Genomic DNA, 8,924 nt, shown 5'->3' with positions numbered 1-8,924 from the left:
GATGAAAGACCAAGACGAACAAAGACAAGCTGTCCCAGTTGAGTCCCCCTAAACCAGACAGACTTCAGCTAAGCTGGATGCTGACTGCAGATATGTGGACAAGCCCCACTGCTACAATCTGAGAAGCTGACTCTGACCCAAATTGCTGATATGAAGGATTGTAAGTTAAATAAATGACTGTTGTTTGAGTCACAAAATTTGAGGGTGGTTTGTTACACAGCAAAAGTTAGCTTTTGTGATCAACAAATCCACTGCCATGCCCTTGTAGATGTTAGGATGGATTAATGAGGATTTGTGTGTATCTAAAACCAGAGAACCCTTGTTCACAGAAAGATTGTACTTACGACTTAACTTTAGAACAAACTGAATGTGGGGAAAATTCAGATTTGGGGAAAATCGTGAGCTGGTTTTTTAAAGAATAGAAATTAATGTTTTTCTTTAAATTCACATGATCTCTTTTTAAACTGAAAGACAAATTAAGTTTGGAAGATTCCATCTACTTGGATCTAAGTTTCCCAAGCCTTGTAATAAAATTCAGACTATAAAATAAGTCCAAATATTTTATTCATAATTAATTGTGTATTTATTTATTTATTTGCCAGAATGAGACAGGATATCATTTAGACGCTCAAACCAAACAATACAGCATGCTCCTGGGGTTCACGTCCATTTAAGCTTTCTTGAAAGTCTGAGAACGTTCTTTAGATTTCCTTTGATATGGCTCTCTTCTCACTTTTGGTCAAATTAATAAAATTAACATATTCAACCCCAAGTTAAAGAAAAAAAGAATTATTGAACTTTTCTGATTCTTTCTTTGTGAGAATTAAATGTTTTATGTGGGACAGTGGCACAGGACTTAAAATTTTATCAATAAGGCTACCAACTGGGAGTCCCCAGGTCTAGAGGAACTGGATACTTAAGTCTCGGAATGTTCTGATTGATAGAGTGTAATCAACTGTGCAACTCAGAGCTTTTCTAACACGGCAAAGTCTTGAATGTTGAATCTTATTCCCCACCAAACCTCCAGGTCCAGAACACTATAGTTTACTGCCCTTAGATATTAACCAAATTGCTCTTGATCACAGAGCACCTGTTCTCCCAGGCCCTATCTAGGTCTCTTGGATTCTAGACCTGCATGTTACATTGAAGGCTGACGTTAGGCCATCTCTTTCTGCGACCACCTGGACTGACCAGCCGGACTGCTGCTACCTGTGTTCCACTGTGCTATGACCTAGGAACATCCTAATTTACGAGGTGTTAATGGACTGTTTATACCACTGAAGCCTACAAATTCTGAAATGCAGTGTGGGCCTAATCATCCCACAGTTCATTTATGCTAATCTATTTTAAGACTGGAAGAAAATACTTAAAGGAAAACTCAGGATTAGGTCCCCTTTTATGTCGATTGATTTCACAGAAAATCGTAGAAACCCCTGTCCTAGCCCACCCAGGATATTTGGTCACCTAACCAAGATGTAAATGCCTAGAATTCTCTGTCTCCAGTCCTCTTCAAAGTGAGTCAGACATTTCTGCAAGTGCAAAAACACAATAATGTAAAATATTTTTAAAATATATAAAATTATCCTTTCTCTCATTTATCAATTATTAATGCATATTAAAATGTGGTAAAGGCTATTGTAAACTACCCATTGAATCATCAATGAATGACTACATGAGTATGGATAAACTATATTATTAACAGAACTGACTTTTTAAAATTTTGCTACCAGTTTGGTTCCTAGCATTGAGGACACTGAGTCACCCTTTGCTCTAGAACAGAAGTAGCAGCCAGCATCGCTTCCCTTCCCTCTTCTCCCCTTCTTCCTATCTTGAATAAACAGATGAATTCTGGAACCCTATCAGCCTTTTTTTTTTTTTTTTTTTTTTTTTTTTTTTTTAAAGACAGTCTTACTCTGTTGCCTGGAGCGCAGTGGTGTATGAGCATAACTTACTGCAACCTAGAGCTCTTCGGCTCAAGCTATCCTCCTGCCTCACCTTCCTGAGGTGAGGCTAACTGTAAAAAATGTTTTTAGTAGAAACAGGATCTCACTGTATTGCCTAGGTTGTTCTCAAACTCTGGCTCAAGCAATCCTTCTGCCTTGGTTTTCCAAAGTGCTGGGATTACAGGCATGAGCCACCATGCCCAGCCTTCTAGCAGCCATCTTGCAATCAAGAAGCAAGAGGCATGGAGACAAAAGCCAACATCCTAAAAATGGTAGCGTGGAAAGAGAAAAAGCTTGGTCTTTGATGGCTTCATTGCACAACTAGCTGAACCAATGCCAGCAACTGCCCACCTAAGGGCTCCTTATTTTGTGAAAAAAAATGAGTCCCCACCTCTTTAATCCAAATGTTATTTGCCACGGAACATAGGAAAAAGTTGACTCATATGACACAATATGAGAACTCAGAGTTATTTAAACAATTTTGAACACTAAAGTAATATCTTATTCGTAGCCTTCACTGGTGACTTTGAGGTTTATGTTGGACCTACTCTAAGTTAATTATTATACATACACTTACTTAATGAGAACAATATCTTAGTTACGAAGTTTTATTTAAAAATGGATGGCAACTTGTGAACACATCTAGTATATATAATTTTCTCCTCTACAGAAAACATTTTTTTTTTCTATCAGTGAAGCATTGTTAACATGAGCTAGTTGTTAAGACATGCAAAAAGCCTCAGGAGATCAGGATGGATGCTGTAATTGTATTTGTTGAAACAGAATTCAACTTGTAAATATAATTACCCTTGGCTCTTCAAGTGATCGCTTTTCATTTGGATTCCAGTCTGGTCCCTAGAACTTGAAAGTGAGATGAAGAGTCGGGGAGAGGGTTTGAACATTGAGAGGCCATAACAAAGAATGAAAAGGTCTGAGGTTGGTTAGTACAGATCGCAGAAGGGTATAGAACATTTAAAATTAGCCTTCAGATCTATTAAGGGATATTGCTCAGAAAATGAGAGCCAGCTGCGCTCCATCTTTTATGATGAAAACCCCAAATCAAGTGGGCTTATACTTTTGCATCTGGGAATCAGATTAGCCAAAGAGAACTCTCTCCTGGGAGGTGGTTAAATACTGGAGTTGAATATTTAGATAAGGTTTGAGATCTCACTCTCTGGAGAGATTGGCTTAAATTTAACTCTGGGTCTCCGTATATTCTTAGTTAAGCTTCCACATAACAGAGATGCACAGGATCCCCCCATCATCTCCCAGCCGACACCATCGCTCCATTTCCTCGTTAGGGGCATCTATGGCGTGTAAGGGAGCAGCAGGGAAGCAAAGGAGACCTAGGTGGCGGGCAGGCCCTGGAGCCTTCTAACTGTCTGTCAGGCCCTAGGGAAGTTCCTCCCTCCCTCAGGTAGGAGGAGGAGCAGCTCTCAGTGGATGCACTGATGTCTGGAAGTCATTAAACAAAAACCAGGCTCATTCTCATGTACAAGAGGGTGGTTTCTGTGTGGTCCTGCCTGAAGCCAGTGGTGAAGACTGACTGATTTCTCCAAGTTGGCTCTATGATTTTATCAACGTGAATAATTTGTAAGCTCTGGGCTATTTTTCTTTTAGTAAACCTTTCCTAGTACTGAGTAAACATCTTTCTTGAGAGGAAAAACAAAGTATTCCGCTCTTATAAAGTGGTCGTGTGCCATATGAGCCTTTAAAAGCATAAGGAGGCTTGATGCCTGGCTTCCAGTGAAGGGCTCTTAAGGGCAAGAAATAGCTAACTGGCGCCATCTGGAGGGGAAGTGGAGTCTAAACAACAACGCCAGTTTAAAAAATGTTGTTTGACAATGACGTATATGCAAAATTTTAGAATATTTATTTTATTTATTTTTATTTTTATTTTATAATTTTAAGATGGAGTCCTGCTCTGTCGCCCAGTCTGGAGTGCAGTGACGGGGTCTCTGCTCATTGCAACCTCCGCCTCCCGGGTTCAAGCGATTCTCATGCCCCAGGCCTGCGTAGCACCTGGGACTACAGGAATGCGCCACCACGCCCGGCTAATCTATAACGTTTTTAAAAATGAAATTTCCTGCTTCTCTCTTCTCCTCTCTTTTCAGAATCCATTCAGACTGATCACAAGGGGGCTGGGGCCTCACGTTCCTATAGAACCTTAACTTCAGATCTGACATCATATCCAACGGAGGGTATGAGTCAGTTGTGGAGCTTTACTATACATGACACACTCCGTTATCAAACGGCACGATTTGGCATGCCATGTTAATCACATTTGAAATTAATCTCAGAATTACATTGTGTCTCCAAGTGTCATCCATTGATCCTCTTCATCAGAATCAGCTGGGGTAATTTTTGTTGTTGTTGTTGTTGTTGTTGTTGTTGTTGTTGAGACGGAGTCTCGCTCTGTCGCCCAGGCTGGAGTGCAGTGGCCAGATCTCGGCTCACTGCAAGCTCCGCCCGGTTCACGCCATTCTCCTGCCTCAGCCTCCCGAGTAGCAGGGACTACAGGCGCCCGCCACCACTCCTGGCTAATTTTTTGTATTTTTAGTAGAAACAGGGTTTCACCATGTTAGCCAGGATGGTCTCCAACTCCTGACCTCGTGATCCTCCCGCCTCCGTCTCCCAAAGTGCTGGGATTACAGGCGTGAGCCACCGCGCCTGGCCAGCTGGGGTAATTTTTAAAACTGCAGGTTTATAGACTTCAGTTCAGGCCCTCTGAATCTGAATTTCTTTCATAGTGCATGGGATCAATTAACTAAATAGAAGTAAAATTTGTTTTTTATTTTATCAAACACATAAATAGTGCTTACTATAGGCCAGGAGCTATTCTTAGCACTTTACAAATATTAATATATTGATGCACTTATTTGGTTTTCTCAACAACCTAGGTGTGTTTATTTTGTTTTGTTTTTTGAAACAAAGTCTTGCTCTGTTGCCCAGGGTGGAGTGCAGTGACATGATCACAGATCACTGCAGCCTCAATCTCCCAGGCTCAAGCAATCCGCCCATCACAGCCTCCTGAGTAGCTAGGACTATGAGCATGTGCCACCACATTTGGCTAATCAAAAAAAATTTTTGTGGAGACAGGGATCTCACTATGTTGCCCAGGTTGGTCTTGAGCTCCTGGGTTCAAGAGATCTTTCCAACTCATTCTGCCAAAGCGTTGGGATTACAGGCATGAGCCACCATGCCTGGCTATTATCTATTCTTGACTTGATGAGGAAAGCCAAGGTGAAGGAAGGTGAAGTAACTTGCCCAAAGTCACACAGCTAGTCAGCAGGGGGCAGATCCAGGCAGTCTGGCTGTAGAATCTGGGCTCCTAAACACCCTCCCATGCCGCCTCTCCTATGTTAAAGAGTTGGAAATATTCTTAATTGGAATTAAAAAGAAACTTCTATTTTGGTCTTCATTTATTATTTTTTTTTCTGTTTGAACCTAAAAATGGAAAATATAACTACAGCCTGGTAATGAAAAATTTCTATGACATTTTGTTGAATTTTACCAAAAATATAAGGGTGAAATTATACCAGTTCTAAAAAACTCTTTCACAAAATTAAAGAGGACAGAATTTTTCCCAATTCTTTCTATGAGGCTCGCATTACTCTGATACCAAACCTAGACAAAGACACTTCAAGAAAAAACTACAGCCAATTTCTCTCAAGAACAGAGATGTAAACATTCTAAAAGAAATAAATCAATGTAAGTTACCATATTAATAAATTAAAAAAGAAAACTTATGTTTATCTTAATAGATGTAGAAAAAGTATTAAACAGAATCTAACTTCTATTTCTGATAAAAACTCATAGCAGATTAGAAGTTGCAGAAAACCTCCTCAATTGCATAAAGGGCTTCTTTGAAAAATCTACAGCTAACATTGTACTTAACGATAAAAGACCACAAGCTTTCCTCCTCAGTTCAAGAACAAGACAAGGGCATTAATTTACACTGATTCTTTTCAATATCATATTAGGGATTCTAACCAGTTCAGTAAGTCAACAAAAAGAAATAAGTGCATCTAGATTGAAAAGGAAGAAGCAAAACTGTCTTTAAATCTACAACATAGATACTAGAACTAACGAGACTGGCAATATTGCAAGACACAAGATCAATATGCAGAAATCAATTGTATTTCTACATATTAGCAAATAATAATTTGACATTTAAGAGTAACACTATCTAGAACAGTACCAAAAAATACTTACAGAAAAATCTGACAAATGGTACGCAACATGTGGACAACTGAACATTAGAAAGCATTGCTAAAAGATATTATAGAAGACCCAAATAAATGAAGACTTCATGAGTGGGAAGACTCAACATAGTGAGTCTATAAAATGTCAGTCCTCCCCAGATTGAGCCATAGATTCAATGTAATCCCAATCAAAATCTCCACGTGATTTTTTGTAGGCACTGAAGGACTGATTCTAAAATTTATATCATAATGTAAAAGATGTAGAATAGCTAAAACTATTTTTAAAAAGAAGAACAAAGCTAGAGGGTTAGCATTACCTTATTTTAAGATACATAATAAAGCTACAGTAATCAAGACAATGCAGTAGTGGCATAAAGACAGACAAACATATCAGTAGAACAGTGTAGATAGTCCAGAAATAGACACACATATATGAATAATTGATTTTCAATAAAGGTATTAAGACAATTCAGTGGAGAAAGGATAATCTTTTAAGCAAGTGGTGTTGGGACAATTAAATATGCAAAAAAAGAGGAGAGGGAAGGAAGTAAAAAAAAAAAAAAGCTGGAGAGGGAGGGCAAAAAATCTACATGAACACCAATCCTGGCACCCATATAAAAATGTATATGGGTGGTTCTTTGCACCCATATAAAAATTAATTCTTAGTGGATCACAGACCTAAATGTAAAACCTAAAATTAAAAAATATCTACAATAAAAATCTTTGTAACTTTGGATTAGGCAATGATTTATGAGATATAACATCAAAAGAACAATCTATAAAAGAAACAATTTGATAAGTTGGACTTTATCAAAATTCAAAACTTCTGCTCTTTGAAAAACACTATTAAGGTAATCAGGCTAGGCATGGTGGCTCATGCCTGTAGTCCTAGCACTTTGGGAGGCTTAAGTGGACAGATCACTTGAGGTCAGGAGTTCGAAACCAGCCTGGCCAACATGGTGAAACCCTGTCTCTACTAAAAAAAGATAAAAATTAGCTAAGTGTGGTGGTAATCCCACCTGTAATCCCAGCTACTCAGGAGGCTGAGGCAGGAGAATTGCTTGAACCTGGGAGGTGGAGGTTGCAGTGAGCTGAGATTGCACCACTGCATTCCACCCTGGACAACAGAGTGAGACTCTGTCTCAAAAATAAAGTAATGAAAAGGCAAAAACAGACTTATCACTAATTTCCAAATTATGTATCTGTAAGTCATTTATCTGATAAAGAACTTATATCCAGGATATAGAAGAACTCTCAAAACTTAATAATAGGAAAACAAACATCTCAGTAAAAAAAATAGGCAAAAGATTTGGACAAAACATTTCATTAAAGAAGATACAAGGACTGCAAATAAGCACATGAGAAAATGCTCATCATCATAGTCTTTGGGGAAATACAAATTAAAATGAGATTCTTCTACGTATCTTAGAATGGCTAACATTTAAAAGATTGACTAAGCCAGGCGCAGTGGCTCACACGTGTAATCCTAGCACTTCGGGAGGCTGAGGCAGGAGGATTGCTTGAGCCTAAAAGTTCGAGACCAGTCTGGGCAACATAGTGAGAGCCCGTATCTACAAAAAAATAAAAATAAATACATAATTTTTTTTTTAATTAGCCAGGAACAGCAGTGGGTGCCTGTTGTCCTAGCTACTTGGGAAGCGGAGGTGGGATGATCATTTGAACCTGGAAGGTTGAGGCTATAGTGAGCTATGATTGCACTACTGCACTCCAGCCTGGTGACAGAGCGAGACCCTGTCTAAAAAACAAAAACAAAAACAAAAAACAAAAAAACAAAAAAACTTCTTCCCTTTTTCTTTCCTCCCTTCTTCCTTCCTTTCCTCTTTTAAATAGGGACAGGGGTTTCACTATGTTGATCAGGGCTAGTCTTGAACTCCTGAACTCAAGCAATCCTCATGCCTCGGACTCCCAAAGTGTGGGGATTACAGGTGTGAGCTACCATATCCAGCCCTGACAATTTCTTAAAAACTTAAACATATACCTACCATATGATCCAGCCATTTCAGTTCTATTTACCCAAGAGAAAATAAAACATAAATCCATATAAAGACTTAAACACATTGTTCGTATAAGCTGTATTAATTTTCTATCACTACACAACAAATTACCCCAAAGTTAGCAGGTTAAAACAGCTTACATGGTTGTTGACAGAATTCAATTTCTTGAGTTTGTAGGACCAAGGTCCCTATTTTCTGGTTGACTGTCAGCCAATGGCTCCTCTCAGCTCCTGCAGTTGCCAGCAATTCCTGTTAGGTGGCCTTCCCACATGACAGCTTACTTCTTCAAAGCTAGCAGGAGAATCCCTCTCTAGTTTGCTTAAGATGGAGTCTTAATATGACATAATGTAATGACAGCAGCGTCATCACATCACTTTGCTATGTTCTATTGACTAGAAGACACAGGTTCTATTTACACTCAAGGATTGTGTAAGGGTTTGACTCGTTGTCGGTCATCTTAGGATGGATTTGCCACAGCAACTTTTATATTTGTAATAGTCTCACACTGAAAACAACACAAATGTCCACCAACAGGTGAATGTATAAACAAATTGTGGTATATCCATACAGTAGAACACTACTCAGCAATAAAAATGAATATGGATATACAAAAGACAAAGAAATCTCAACATAATTGTGCTGAGTGAAATCAGCCACACAGCTTGCTTTCTTGCTTTCCTGCTTTTCTTTCTTTCTTTCTCTTTCTTTTCTTTCTCCTTCCTTCCTTCCTTCCTTCCTTCTTTCTCTCTCTCTCTCTCTCT

This window comes from Mandrillus leucophaeus, unplaced genomic scaffold (assembly GCF_000951045.1).
Source record: "Mandrillus leucophaeus isolate KB7577 unplaced genomic scaffold, Mleu.le_1.0 Scaffold284, whole genome shotgun sequence".
In the NCBI taxonomy this organism is placed as follows: domain Eukaryota; kingdom Metazoa; phylum Chordata; class Mammalia; order Primates; family Cercopithecidae; genus Mandrillus; species Mandrillus leucophaeus.
Note: the sequence above shows the minus strand (reverse complement) of the source record.